This window comes from Dipodomys merriami, unplaced genomic scaffold (assembly GCF_024711535.1).
Source record: "Dipodomys merriami isolate MVZ:Mamm:240054 unplaced genomic scaffold, mDipMer1.0.p SCAF_1201, whole genome shotgun sequence".
Classification (NCBI taxonomy): Eukaryota; Metazoa; Chordata; class Mammalia; order Rodentia; family Heteromyidae; genus Dipodomys; species Dipodomys merriami.
In genome coordinates this window covers 90300-106218 of record NW_027202496.1, presented here as the reverse complement: position 1 = coordinate 106218, position 15919 = coordinate 90300, and positions in this window count along the sequence as shown.

Genomic DNA, 15919 nt, shown 5'->3' with positions numbered 1-15919 from the left:
CCAACATCTGGAAGTAGTTGGGCAGCTCACCCCAGCCCCCCCAAGAAGGGACTGGGTGAACCAGTTCACCGTCCGCTCCTGATCATCACCAGATGCCCTGCGCGTGCCAACTGCACGCCACCTTTTATCCGCCGAGAGGCTCGTGGAAATACTCACTCGTGCAAGGCCTGCGATGGCTAAAAAGCCTGGGGAGCCACAGGAATGGGGAAGGTCAGAACCGAACGAGCGTTCCTGAGGCCATTGCGCTGCCCTGGGCAAATCGCCGCCCAACTCCTTCTCTCCTGAAATGGGGAACAGTACTGGGGACACAGCACCCCCGCACGGAGGGGGCGTAAGAGAACAAAACATTGATGATAACAGTGTCAAGGGTTCACGTGTGATTCAGCGTGGCGCTCAGGGGTTTTTGAATCCTCCTGTCCCTGGTCGGCGCCAGCTCTTGACATCATTCATGGTTGGGAGGATAGCACGCAGAGCTCCTGACCCTCCACCTTTCTCTCCCCGTCCTCCATCCTCTCGGTGGCTTCTAGGATAGTTGTTTTGTGGTTATTGTTGTCGAACCAATAATGGTCGTGTGACCAACCCCCTGCAAACACTCAGAGTGGAGCACCGGAGTACCTGACTGTAGTCCTTTCCTACTTTGTATTTGGCCCGTTCTCTGCTTGCTGCATCGAATACAGTAGAAGGTAGCAGAAGGTAGTATGTGGAGAGAAAGGTAGAGATGGAGAGAGAGAGACAGACAGACAGACAAATACAGGGAGAAAAAGAACGAGATGGTGAGAGAGAGGAAGAGAGAGACAGGGACTGAGGGAGGGGAGGCAGGAGGAAGGGGAGGAGGAGCAGGAGGTATGGAGAAAAAGACAGAGATGGAGAGAGACAGAGAGAGGGAGAAGAGGGGGGGAGACAGGGGTGAGGGAGACAGAGAAAGAGGAGAGAGATGATAGACAGGGAAAGAGATAGGGATGGAGAGAGAAACAGGGAGAGGAGGAAGGAAGGGGAAGAAGGAGAGAAATACGGGATATGGAGAGGAGGAAGGGAGACAGGGGAGGGGGAGAGAGGGAGGGGAGGGGGGGAAGTAGAGAGGAGAACCAGAGAGAGCCCAGAGAGCCAGATTGGCCTCAACAGCCACCTTCTCTGATTCCTTGGTTTCCAAAAATCCCAAGTACACGTCTGACACTGTGGCTGGTACTAATTCCCACATAATCGCTAGGCTCTGTCCTAAATATGAAGACCTGGGTGTGAGTGTGTGTCTCGGGGCGGGGTGGGGGGGAAGCTTAATGAAAACATCAAGCATCACTAAGAGGTCACCAGTCACAACCAGTAATAAGATGGAGCGATCATTGCTAGAGGAACAAGAGTGTAACACACCAGTCCCATGCCACAGCTCTCGCTGAGCGACTAATGAAGCCGGCTTGGAAGGGAGGAAGGGGCGGGCAGTGGATAAAGGGTGGATAAAGGGTGGATTAATGTCCTGGGCAAAATGGCGGTGAGATTTCTCTCGTGATCCTCAGAAGGGCTTTCCATACAGAACCTAACAACCTGTATTTATGGGATGCTCCATTTCATCTCTGAACTACAGGTCAGGGGGCGCTACTGTACAATAAATCCACTCCCTCAATAATGTCTCTGTTAGTAATATGGCGTTGGTAAAGGCAGAGCTCTCCTGGCTGAATTCCTTTTGTTTTGTCGGTGGTGGGGCTTGAACTCTGGGCCTGGGTGCTGTCCCTCAGCTCTTCAGCTCAAGGCCAGCGCTCTACCGCTTGAGCCACAGCGCCACTTCTGCTGGTTTTCTGGTGGTTCCTTGGAGATAAGAGTCTCATGGACTTTCCTGCCCCAGGCTGGCTTTGAACCGTGATCCTCACAACTCAGCCTCCCAAGTAGTTAGGATGACAGGCGTGAAAGCAGAGCTGACCTGCGACCCCTCTTCTTCCCTTTACAAAATACGCTTTGGGCTTGCTTTCTGTGAGGACTGCTAGAAGGATTTTGGGACTGTAGGGTAACAGCTCTGGAGGTTTAACAGTGGACAGTCCATCTTCTCTAGACTTCCAGCCAGAAAGAACAAGGGCTGGGATTATAGGCGTGAGCTACCACTCCCGGTGGATTTTGGCTTTTGTTACTTTCACAGAACGCTGTGCCTGGCTAGAAGAAGGGTAGAGGCCCTCAGGGTATCAGAGTGTGAGAAAGGGAGAGAGAGGAAGGGGATGAGGTACAAAGATGTTCTTTCCTGAGGTCCAAGAAATTGTGGTCCTTGCGTCTTCCTGTTGCAAACCTCAGTTTCAAATACCATGGGATTTCCATACCCTGTTTCTACGCCATGTTTCCCAGCATCTCGGAGCCCTATGTGCCACTACAGTCACGCTCAAATCCCAGTGTATTTGGATGGCAGAAAGAAACGTCGGGCGCCCTGTGGCTCACGCCTGTCATCCTAGCTACTCGGGAGGCTGAGATTGGAGGATCGCAGTCCAAAGCCAGCTGGGGCAGGAAAGTCCGTGAGACTCTGATCTCCAATGAACCACCCCCCAGCCATGCTGGAAGCCATCAATGGTAGCGTGCCAGCCTTGATCACAAAAGCTCAGGGACAGTGCCAGGCCCTGAGTTCAAGTCGCACGTTTGCACAGGAGCACGCACGCGTGTGCACACACACACACACAAACACGAAATAAGAATGACTGTTGGAACATCTTCCAGTCTTCTCTGACTCTTCTTTGGCTCTTGATTGTCACTTTATCAGTCGCTGTTGAATTTAATGAGCTCGTGTAAGAAAGATATGTGTGTGTGTGTGTGTGTGTGTGTGTGTGTGTGTGTGAGAGAGAGAGTCTTTGTAATTGCTTTGTGGAGGAGTTGACTGGATGATAGTGAAAAATTCACGTCCGTTAAACCCGATGCAGACAGCATCGGCATGAGAATTTGTGCTGAGCCTCTGGTGTGCAAGCCGTGTGCGTGCGTGGCCAGGGCTTGGAGTTCACGCCCCTGTGCTTCCAAATCAGAGCCGTGATACCATGTGTGTCTACCGCGGGAGGAGCAGGAGAGGCTCCCGATGGGCAGTCCAGTCCCCCAGCAACATGGCGGCCGGAGACCAGTAGCCCTTGACGCTCGCTCTTACCCGCAAGGATGTTTGTGTTTTCTCTGTTGATGGATGGAAACAGGGACCCCCGTGGCGTGGCTGGGAACAGGATGGAGGCTTCTCATGGTTCTCATGGTTCTCGCCCAGATGGATGATGTGCAGACAACAGGTTCAGGAGTTCTAAAGTCCAATCTTTGTAAGAACTTCCAGGTGACAGGTCAGTCTACACTGGCGTGCCAGTGGCTCACGCCTGCCATCTTGACTGCTCACGCAGGACAAACCTGAGAGACTCTGAGGTACCTTCCGGTAGCAGAATAGCCAAAGATGAGTTGGGCTCCAGTGGCTCACGCCTGTCAACCTAGCTAGCTGCTCAGGAGGCTGAGCTCCGAGGATCGCGGTTCAAAGCCAGCCCCCAAAGTCTGTGCGACTCTCATCTCCAATAAACCACCTAAAAGCCAGAAGTGGAGCCGCAGCTCAAAGTGGTAGAGCGCTCTTCTTGAGCACAAAGTGGTTAGAGCTCTAACATGGAGCAAAGGCAGTGTGCAGGGCCGGCGCCCAGGCCCTGAGTTCAAGCCCCAGGACTGGCAAAAAGAAAAAGCCAGGGACATATTTCAAAAGATACTCAGAAACCATGTTGAAAGACAGGCTTCCGGAGTTAATTGCTCCTCGTTCAAGCACACATTTTTACTATTTCTTTTATTTTTATTTTTTTTTTTTTTTGGGTCCGGTTGTGGGGCCTGAACTCTGGGCCTGAGCGCTGTCCCTCAGCTCTTCAGCTCAAGGCTAGCGCTCTACCACTTGAGCCACAGCTCCACTTCCGGCTTTTTTCTTTTTGCTTATGTGGTGCTGAGGAATCGAACCCAGGGCCTTGAGCATGCAAGGCAAGCGCTCTACCACTGAGCCACCTTCCCAGCCCACATTTTTACTATTTCTGATACAAGATTATTTTGGAAGTGATGTAATGATTCTGCGTAACAATGACATTACGAGTTAAACAAAAATCACACACATACACACACACACACACACATGTATATATTTTTTTTCCTGGTTCAGAATTTTGTTATCTAAAATGGTGACATATATCTTTTGAAATTACCGGATTCGAAGGCGTTAGACTCACGCTATCAAAGTTTCACAAGCCATATCGGCTGATGATTGTAACATGCTCCCGCTATATGATTTTTGATGGCCAAGGGAGCAGGGTTGATTTATGTGGTGGCCTGATTTGAAAAAAAAAATCTGTCTCCCCCGTATCAGAAGGAAGGGTGTTTGGATCTGGGCGAGAACTTTTAAGAGAGCAGAGGAGAGCGCTGTAACTGCGTGGAATCAGACTGGTTAAGAACTTCACCTTTGAAAGCCCCCAGATTTCTTTTAACTGCGAAATGGAGACCATAAAAGTTCCAGCCTGAAGAAGTTATGCTCGGGATGACGGGTTGAGGGAACGCTAAAAATCTTACCAGTCACCCAACCGAGCTGCAAAGATGATAATAAAAAGGAATATATAGCCAAGCCTTATAAAACAACAAAGAAGACTCTCTAAGGGCTGGAAATACAGAGTCCCTTCTTAATGGGGGGGGGGGGAAGGGAGCAGAAGCAGATCAGGAAACAGAAGCCACCGTAGTTGTGCAAAAAAAAAAGTGACAATTGTTGTCACACATGGGAATGAGAAGGGGCCATCTTTGTCACTGATGACTGATTGGGGTTAGAAGTCTGATTAGTCAGATAGGAATAATAGCCACTCCCTCTGGCTTTCCATTCTACTTTCTTGGAAAATCCACCCACCCCCCCCCCCCCACTCTAAGTATATATTTGTCTTTCCCAGTAGGGTGTGCATTTCTCACAAGCAACAAATAGTTGGATCCTATGTATCTATTCACCTGATCAGATTTATTTACTTTTCCCCCTTTATGTTCATGACTGTGTTTCTCTTCCTCTTCTGTGTACAGAATTCTTATGGTTGGGTTGTTGTTGTTTTTTTAAAAAAAATTTTGGGGGCAGTGCTGAATGAGAGGTCGTGAATCACTTGCATTTATTTTTATTTATTTATTTATTAGCTGTTTTGTCAGTCGTGGGGCTTGAACTCTGGGCCTGGGCGCTGTCCCTCAGCTCTTCTGCTCAAGGCGAGCGCTCCACCACTTGAGCCACAGTGCCACTTCTGGCTTTTTCTGCTTATGTGGTGATGAGGAATCGAACCCAGGGCCTCATGTGTACGAGGCAAGCACTCTACCACTGAGCCACCTTCCCAGGCCCTTATGTATTTATTTTAATCACGGAGAGTTTTTATTTCTCCTTCAGGGATGAAGGCTGTCTTTGTTGGGTACAATACTAGAAGGTGGGTCACCGACAATGGCAATGTGGTGTTTCAGGCTGCTTCCAGTAAATTTCAACCACATGCAGACACTGGGTGGTTATCTTCAGGTCTTGTTTATTTGGAGTCTTAAAAGCTTCCTGTAACTGGGCTGGGAAGGTGGCTCAGTGGTAGAGTGCTTGCCTTGCATGCATAAGGCCCTGGGTTCGATTCCTCAGCACCACATATGCAGAAAAAGCCAGAAGTGGCGCTGTGGCTCAAGGGGTAGAGCGCTCACCTTGAGCTGAAGAGCTGAGGGACAGCGCCCAGGCCCAGAGTTCAGGCCCCATGACCAACAATAAGAACAACAAAAAGCTTCCTGTACCTGAACACCCATCTCTGTCTTACGATTTGGGAAGATTTCTGCTGTTGTTTGGTATGATATATATAGATATAGATATAGATATAGATAGATATAGATATGTCTATATATATATAGATAATACATCTGTATCTGTATATGTGTATATCTATGGAAAAGCACTCAGATTGTACAGGCCATTAAATCTAGGCTTTGCTTAAAAAAAAAAAGGCTAGGTATCATGGAGAACTAATTAAAGCTGAGCTGTTTATAAGAAAGGAACACAACCTAAATCTTGGCTTTCATCAGAAGTTTGTACAGTGAATACATATATATGTGCTTTAGTATCAAATAAAAGTCAATATATATATCTTTTCATATATATACACACACACACATATATGTATGTATGTACACTGGGCGCCAGTGGCTCACGCCTGTCATCCTAGCTACTAGGAGGCTGAGATCTGAGGATCACCGTTCAAAGCCAGCCCAGGGCAGGAAAGTCCGTGAGACTCTTAGCTCCAATAAACCACTCAGAAAGAGCCAGAAGCAGCTTTTGTGTGTGTGGCTCAAGAGGTAGAGCACTAGCCTTGAGCAAAAAGCAACTCAGAGACCAGTGCCCAGGCCCTGAGTTCAAGCCCCGGGACTGGCAAAATAAATAAATAGCATACAGAATTTAAAAACATATATTTATACACTTTAAAAAAAATGATGCTTTGCTCTAATCCACTTGTTTTTTGTTTTTCAATTACCGGGGCGTACCCAGCTCCCATAGCAGCAGGATCCCAACAATAGCGGAGGTAGTCACCTGATAGCACTCATTGAGAGTTCACGGTCATGATTTCATTCAAAATGGTACCCGGGGCAGCTGCATCAGGTGCTTACTGAGGACAAGAGACATTTATGTATCTGGTGTTATCCTTGATCGTAATTGTTCTGGGAATGGGGTTAGTTCAGCGCGCTCTGTTCTCCGTCCACCCTTTTGTTCTGATGGATTTCTTTTCTTTTCTTTCTTTTCTCTTTCCCCCCTCTAAAAGGTCACCTTTTGGTGTGCTGTGGTTTTCAAATCCTTCTCAAAGAGAAACGGCTGAGGTTCTGAAATGCTGGGTGGCTCATCTAAAAGGAAGGTTGATTTCCGGTTCGTCGCTGGGTTGTCTGTGGGTTCCCGGAGGAAGGGAAATGAGTTCCACAAATGCTGTTGCATCCCTGCAGAACTGAGTCTGAAATTGAACAGCCAAGAAGGAGCGCGCCGTAGGTCCATCGATAGATATTTCTTTTTCTTTCAGTCGTGGGACTTGAACTCTGGGCCTGGGCGCTGTGGCTGAGCTCTTCAGCTCCAGGAGAGAGAGTGCTCTACCACTTGAGCCACGGCGCCACTTCCGGTTTCCTGGTGGTTCACTGGTGATAAGCGTCTCATGGACTCTCCTGCCGGGGCTGGCTTTGAACCTGGATCCTCAGATCTCAGCCTCCTGAGTAGCTAGGATGACAGGCGTGAGCCACCACAAGCCACTGGCTCCACTGTAGCGATTTCTTAAAACTTGCGACAAAAACAAAACAAAACTTTTTTTTTTTTGATCAGCATTTGCTTCTCTTCATTCTCCTCACCCACCAACTGCCCCCCACCCCATTTTCAATATGGAACCTGGCCTATAGATCCTGCCTGCCTAGAATTTAGGATGCAGAGATCTGAATTCACACAGGCTAAATAACTCCTGCTACTCTGGGCATTTCCTGACTGAACACGGGGTCCAACGAACTTTGTGATGCCCGGACCAGTGCTTTGCATTCTGCTTACTTGGGCAAGCGCTCTACCACTGAGCCACCTCCCCAGCCGCTCTGTCCCTACTCTCTGATGCTTTTCATTTCTGGTCTCCTTCACATGGTTGGATCGTTGGCCTTCTTGGTTTTTGATTTGATTGTAGTGGGGGTGTTGGAGAGCATTGGGATGGACCTGACTTTCTCATTTGTTCAAGGAAGAGAAAAATGTGACCCCTGTCATTGGGTGGGGCGCCGTGGCTCACGCCTCTCACCCCAGCTACTCAGGAGGCTGAGGTGTGAGGATCGCAGTTCAAAGCCAGCCCGGGCAGGAAAAGTCTGGGAGACTCTTACCCCCTTATGATCACCACAAAGCCAGAAATGGCGCTGTGGCTCTCAAGTAGTAAGGCACTAGCCTTGAGCAAAAGAAGCTCAGGGACAGAGATAGAGCCCAGGCCCTGAGTTCAAGGGGCGGGAGGGAGGGGAAGGGAGGCATCTGTCTCCAGTCGTCTCTGCGGCTCTGTGGGCCCATTGATTGGGGCCACAAGTATGGCTCAAGTATTCTTCTTTTGGCAATGGCACCCTCTTTTTCTCCAGGAGTTCACCCTGTACCCAAATTCCACCCCCAGCTCACACACACACACACACACACACACACACACACACGCACACACGCACGCACACACGCACGCACGCATACACACACCAGAGCCAGCCTTTATAGCAACGAGGATTTCGTTCAGCGATCTATTTTTTTTTTTTCCTTCCCGAAAAGCCAACAGGAGCAGAACTTGCTCCATTAGGTTTTATGAGACCTTGTAATCTAATTTACTCCCATTTTACTATTCAATTTGTTTATCTGGATTAGATATTCTTAGAGCTAAACATGACAGTGCGACTTTCAAAGAGTATTTGATCTTCACAGGGAGAAAGAGAGGAAAGGAACAAGCCGAGCAGGAAGAGAGAGAGGGGGCTGCCTCTAAACAGACAGGGAGGGGAGACGTGAAGGGGGGACAGAGGGACAGACAGACCGCAGAGACAGAGACGAGACAGACACACAGAGACCAAGACAGAGAGACAGCTGGAGACTGACAGAGACACAGAGACAGATGGAGAGAGACACAGATAGACAGAAAGAGAGAGACAGAGAAAGAAGGACAGAGACAGAGACACAGAGAGACAGAAAGAGAAAATCACAGAAAGACACAGAGACAGTGACAGACAAACAGGTAGAGAGAGACACAGAGAGAGACAGGAGGGACAGACACACAGAAACAGAGACATAGACACAGAGAGAGAGAGAGAGAGAGAGAGAGAGAGAGAGAGAGAGAGAGAGAGAGAGAGAGAGAGAGCTGGTTTAAACAGTTACCGGTTGGTCCTGGGTTTGAACTCAAGGCCTGGGCGCTGTCCCTGAGCTCTTCCACTTAAGGCCTAGCATGCCAACACTTAAGCCATTGCTCCGTCATCTCCAGCTTTTTGGATGGCTGATGGGAGATGATTTCCTGCCCGGGCTGGCCTTGAACTTTGATCCTCAGCTCTCGGCCTCCTGAGTGTCTGGAATTACAGATGTGAGCTGCTGGCGTCTCTGCTAGTGCTTCTATTCTTATTCTATTTAAAAGAGGCTTAGGGCGGTTGTGTGTGTGGTCGGTTGGTCTCCCGGCAGGGAAGAGAGAAAGGCGCATGTCACCCCCTTCCCCCCCCCCAAGTGGGGAAGACCCTGCCTTTGAACATGGCTGGAACTGCAGTCGCTTGCACTGGTGGCCCACACCTGTTCATCCCAGCTACTCAGGAGGCTGAGATCTGACCAGGATCCTAGTTCAAAGCCAGGCTGGGCAGGAAAATCGATGAGGCTGCCAGCTGCAGTGAACCACCGCCTCCCCTCCACCCCCCCCCCCCAAAAAAAAGCCAGAAGTGGAGCTGTAGGCCTAAGCACCAGCCTTGAGTTTAGAAAAAGCTCAGGGACAGCGCCCAGGCCCCGAGTTCAAGCCTAAGGACTGACACATGCACATGCACACACACACACACACACACACACACACACACACACACACACACACACACACAAGTGATCAAAACCAAAAAGCAAGTAGCCAGAACCAAAGATTACTTTGTTTTCTGGAGTGTATCACTGGCTATTGTCCCTGTGAAACAAAGCCTTTTCATCAGCGTTCCTTTTCAAATACTATCTCCCCCTCCTTCTTTATTTTGCTTTGAAATAAGCTGGGTAACAATTAATTTCAGAGAGAGAGAGAGAGAGAAAGAAAGAGAGAGAAGAGAGAGAGAGAAAAAAGAATTCAACAAGGATCTGTGACTCCTCTCAGGTTCTATGGCTGTAATGAAAATCTATTTCTCTTCTCCCTTTGTATCCCCGATAATTTAATGCCCATTTTATTAATGGTCTGAAATAATTACGGGACCCTTTGTGATTCTCAAGTATGTTTCATTTAATTGTGCAGTAAATGTCTAATCTCTTCCCTCATCTGAAGCTGTTACGGCATGAAAATTAACAATTATACAGCAATGCACCCGGGTCCATAGAAAGCCGTCCAGATAACTCGACATATATAAATCATTCATGAATACAATTTCTGAAAAGAGATGGAGGGGGCGAGGGGAGGGAAAAAAAATTGTGTGGAAAATGACATTGGGAAGTCAAGGGCCTGTAAGAAGATAGTCGCATCTTTTTTTAAAATTTTTTTAAAAGCTTTCCTTTTCTTTTTCTTTCTTTTCTTTGGGGGGGGGAGGAGAAGAAGGGGAAGTTATTATTATTTTATTAATTGTGGAAGTGGGCTTCGCTGCCCTCTTTCCCACCAACCCCATTTCTAGGAACCTTGACAGATATTTTTTTTTTTTCAGAATTAATTAACTGTTAGCTCTGAGGATAAATTGTTCATTATCAATTTCCTCCCCCCACCCCACCCCCACCTCTTTCTATTTCTTTCTTTTCCTTTTATAGTTTTTTTTTTTCCTTTTTGCTCTCAGCCTTGCGATTACACTCCCTGCCTTTCTCCGAGGCCCCCACACAGCTACCCAAATGGGAAAAGTGCTTTTCTTTCAGCCCTATTCAATTCTCCTCTTCTCCTCCCTTTTGTGGGATTTAATAGCTATGGCCCGATAGGCTGGCGCTGGACGGAGAGAGGTTAAGTTTGTTGTCTCAGCATTTTGCAGATAGAAGGCAGCGCAGGAATTCTGCCGTGTCCCTCAGCAGCTCCTCGGCCCGCACTGGGGCTCACTCTGCAGACAGTGTTCAGAAACTCAGTCCCCCCCAGGACCTCTGCACGAGCAGCCAAATCCCGTGTGCATCTTTCACTTTGACCTTGTTCTATACCGTTCCCGGGGCTTGAACTCGGACCCTGGGCGCCGTCCCTGAGTGTTTTGTTTTTTTTCTTTTTGCTCAAGGTGCACGCACTACCAAACTTGTGTCACGGCTCCACTCCCGGCTGGTTGGTTGGTTGGTTGGTTTTGGTGGTTCATTGGAGATAAGAGTTTCATCTACGTTCCCACCGGGGCTGGCTTCGAACTTCCACCCTCAGATCTCAGCGTCCTGAGTGGCTGAGATTCCAGGCATGAGCCGCGGGCACCCGCATCTTTTAAACGCAGTCTTGGATTCCTAAGAGGTACCCAGAAGATGTTTTCCAACTCGTGTCTGCACTCGGTACACGGGCATGCATGTGCGCGCGCACACACACACACTTGCTTTGCACGTGTACACATGTGCGTGCACACACCTGTGTGCGTTTCAGGGGGCAGGAAACCCAGTGGCGTCATGGCAAATAAACTCATGTGAATAAAGGGCTGGGAAGGTGGCTCAGTGGTAGAGCGCTCGCCTCGAATGCATGAGCCCCTGGGTTCGATTCCTCAGCACCCCAGAGACAGAAAAAGCCGGAAGTGGTGCTGTGGCTCAAGTGGTAGAGTGCCAGCCTTGAGCCAAAGAAGCTCAGGGACAGTTGCTCAGGCCGTGGGTTCAAGCCCCAGGACTGGCAGATAAATAAATAACATAAAAATAAATAAAGCTTTCTCTTGGTGGACAGTCCAAACACAGCAATTTGCATCTCTCTCTTGCAGGCTCGGGTGGGTGGATCTTTCGGGTCTGGAACATTCTCCGAGGTTCTGGGGGTGAGCTCTGTGGTGGTGGTGGGGGGAATGGCATGAGATTTCCCATCAGGCAGGCGCCCCCCTCCCCAGTTCAAAGGAGGGCTCCTGGCGCTGTCACCCGTGTGCTGGGGAGAGGAGAAAATGCCAGAACTTGGAGTTCCATCAACGCCACGTCTTCGATCGCTCCACCCACCTCGGATGTCAGGGTGGCTCATTCAACCGTCTTCACAGGCAGCTAAATAGGTGGATGTCCTTGAAACCCCCCCCCCCCAACCTCCCTCTTCCCCAGATTGGCAGGTGAGGAATCTGGGAAAACAGGATCCGAACCCAGATCTGCCAGGGTCTCAAAGCACACGGGAATCACTGCCAGGGGTCGATGGGAGTTCTGGGATAGAATTGGGCCATAGAGCCTCTCGAAGGCCACCCAGGAGCCTGTGGGGACAATCCTGAGCCCCTTTTCGTGGTGGCCGGCTGAGCTCATTAGATGTTTGGGGGACCCTCCCTTTCCCCCTCCCCTTCCCCCCACCAGCCCCAGGACCCTGCCCCAGCCCTTGAGGGAGTATCTCCTAGAACCCCAGCAGTCTTGGGGGTGGGGGGAATGGTAATGTATTTGTCTCCAAGGGAAGACGCTCTTAGCCTTGGCCAGCGACCACGATTTGTTTTGTTTAATTTCCATTTTGAGATGTATTTTCCTGTGAGGATGGACGGAGTGGGATTCGTGTGCGCTGGGGTGGGGGGGGGGGGAGGGAGGTACAATGTCTTATTAACTCTCCCAGCCACTCAGTCAGCGGGGGAGGGGGGAGGGGGGTGAAGGGACTGAGGCCCATCTGGGAAAAAAAAAAAGTGAACGAAAAGCCAGAGGAGTAGGTGTGGTTCAGGTGGCCAAACCCGTGGCTGGCAAACACGAGGCCCCGAGTTCAATTCCCCGGTAGCACCGAGGAAGTACACGATTTGAGATCTCCCTTGAATCCACCCCATTTCCGTTAATACGCTCGGATACACTTGCAGATCACCCGCTGTTTACTAATAAGTTTAGCAGCTAGATCATGTATCTATCCTCTGCCTTCTGGGCCTGAAATCTTCTTCCTTCCTTCCTTCCTTCCTTCCTTCCTTCCTTCCTTCCTTCCTTCCTTCCTTCCCTCCCTCCCTCCCTCCCTCCCTCCCTCCCTCCCTCCCTCCCTCCCTCCTTCCTTCCTTCCTTCCTTCCTTCCTTCCTTCCTTCCTTCCTTCCTTCCTTCCTACCTTCCTTGCCAGTCCTGGGGCTTGAACTCTAGGCCTGGGCGCTGTCCCTGGGCTGCTCTTGATCAAGGCTAGGGCTCTCCTGCTTGAGCCACTTCTGGCTTTTTCTGTGATTAATTGGAGATGGAGAGTCTCACACACTTTCCTGCCTGGTCTGCTCTGGAGCCCGATTCTCAGATTTCAGCCTCCTGAAGAGCTGGGATTCCAGGCGTGAGGCACTGCCCGCACCTGCTTCCATCCCTTCACCAATGGTACAATATCATTCTGATGGATGAGTAAAATTCCTCTGTGTGTGTGTCTGTGTGTGTCTGTGTGTGTGTGTCTGTCCGTGTTTGCATGCACACGTGCCCAGCTGGGCCGCACCTGTTTTAAGAGGAACTCTGAGAAAGTTAAGTTCCTTAAAGGATCAACTACCAAATGGGACATTGCTTTTAGGCCAGGGATCAGAGCTGTCTTCGGTGCTGATTTCCTCTTTGTCTGGGAGGCCGAGGGAGGCGTCTGAGAGATGCTTTCTGGTTGTTGTTGTCCGTGTTGGGGCTGGAACTCTGGGCCTGGGCATTGGGGTGCTGGTGTGTCAGGTCATGGGGTGGGTTCATGGTGCTCTTTTGGGGCCACTGCCAAGCGCCGGGCCTGGGTCTCCTTGTCTGCCTCAGAAGCGCACCCCTGTGTTTCTAGAACCCTGGCTCCCCCCGCCCCCCATCGCTGTGACTGAGGCAGGAGCATCTGATTGGTGGGCACTGGCCTGGCTTAATCCCATGGTGGCCATGGAGACAGGACAGTAGCTTTCCCAAGTTACAAAACGAAACGAAATGAGAGTCCCCCGTGGCTCAGGCCTGTCATCCTAGCGACTCGGGAGGCTGAGATCCCAGGACCGGGGTTCAAAGCCAGCCCGGGCAGGAACGCCTGTGAGACGCTCATCTCCAATGAACCACAAAAAGCCGCAAGTGGTTCGCTGTGGCTCAAGAGGTAGAGTGCTGGCCTTGAGCCAAAGAAGGTCAGAGACAGGGCCCAGGCCCAGAGTTCAAGCCCCAGGACCTGCAACACACAAAACAAGACAAAAAGAAGTAGGAGAGAGTAGGTGACGTGTCTGTCATATATATATATATATATATATATAAATAAATATATGTATAGATAGACATAGATATATATGTATAGCTATATTTACAGTTATTTTTATATCTTGCAATCTAGTGTTTATGTAACATATGTAAGACTATTACAAGAAGGACAACTATATATTTATAATATATATTATAATATGCTATAGTTGTAACATATTATATAATTACATATTACATTATAATATATACTAGACTATAGTATAGTTACATATCATAATGTATAAGAATTATATATAAATCCAGTTAAATAATATATATTTATATATTACATATATATCACACATATAATATATAATATATGCCATAGATTGTGTTTAGTATATACTATATATAATATATGTTATTATGGCATATATATAATATATATTATCTATGAATACATTACTATATAATATATAACATGGTATATATAATACCATATTATAATTACAATTGTGTTATTACATATAATAATTTATCATATATAATACGATATATAATTATATAATAGATAATAGATACTTTATATGTATTTTTTAATGTTTGTCCTGGGACTTGAACTTAGGGCCTGGGTGTTTTTCCTGAGCTTTTTTTCTGCTCAAGGCTAGCTAGCGCCCTACTAGTTCCCCCATTTCTGGCTTTTTTTGTTTTTGTGGTTCATTGGAGACAAGCGTCTCACAGACGTTTTACCAGGGCTGGCTTCGAACTGCGATCTCAGCTCTCAGCCTCCTGGGTGGCTCCGGTGTCAGGCCTGAGCCACCGGCGCGCAGCCCACACCGATGCTTTGGTGGGTGAAGACTTGGACAGATCTTTTGCGGAAGAGGACGCCCGGATGTCCAATAACACATTAAAAAGGTGTCCGACCTGGTTAGCCGTCTGAGAATGGCTCACATGACAGGGATGGTCGGTCACGTTGGTGGGCCCGGCTGATCTGTCTGTTGCTGGTGTGATCGATGTGCTCACATGGAGATCTACACTGATACATTGATAGAGGTGCGTGGACTATGCATTATACCTCAGCAGCTTTACTCTGGGGGGGTTATAGACAACATGCCGGCATTGACCTGAGCTTCTTTCTACCTCCCCAATGACCTGCCAAAAAGCTGGGCTGGAGGCGTGGCTCAAGCGGTAGAGCACCAGCCCCTCAAGGAAAACCAATCCCCCCCCCCCAAAAAAGGGCCAGGGTGCGAGAGGGGAGGGAAGGGTGAGCAGGAAGTGGGAACGTCTTACTGTCTTTCCTGGGAACCCCAGGATCCATTCTCTGGGTGAGAAAAACAGAAGTCTGGCGGTGTGTCACTGCTGAGAAGCCCCGGCCCGGAGCTAGTAGGCCTGGGAGCCCCGATTCCGGGTTATGTTGACTGGAGCTCTGGATTTTAAGGCACAATGACAAACAGCCAGCCCGTGCGCACACACGGGCCCCACGAAGGGGCCATTAAGATAAAGTCCTGGCTAAATGCCTGATAAAAGAGATTTATCACTGGCGGGGGGTGGGGGGGGTGGGGTGGGGGGGGCTGGCGGGAGTCTCGGCGTTTCCCAGCTCCCAACTCAGCCCCCTTATCGCCTCCCTCTCGGCAAGAAGGATGTCTCTGCTTCATGTTTGATTACAGATGTCTTTGCGGACGATTAGCATCCATAAATCAAGGGGTGCAGGGCATCAAGGGGTTCGGGAGCCAGCTCCCCGAGCTCCTGGGGGAGGGAAGAACTCAAGGCATCCGGGTTGACTTGGTTTGGCCTGGGGTCGGGGTGGGGTGGGGTGGTAGATTCCAGAAGCGCAGCCTGGGTTGTGTCCACCAAAAGACGGGAGAGAGAGGTCCGGACGGGATTCGATGGTACTCCTTTAGTGTCATCCGGCGTGAGAAAGCGCACGCAGAAAGTAGGGGGGGAGAGGGGCAAACGGGAGGAAGGGAGAGGTAGACCAGGAGAGGGGGAGGGAGGGAGGGAGGGGGGGAGATGGCCACCTTCCCCCCTGACCCGCCCGGGGGGCAGTCGCCTGGCCGGCCGCTCTCTTCATC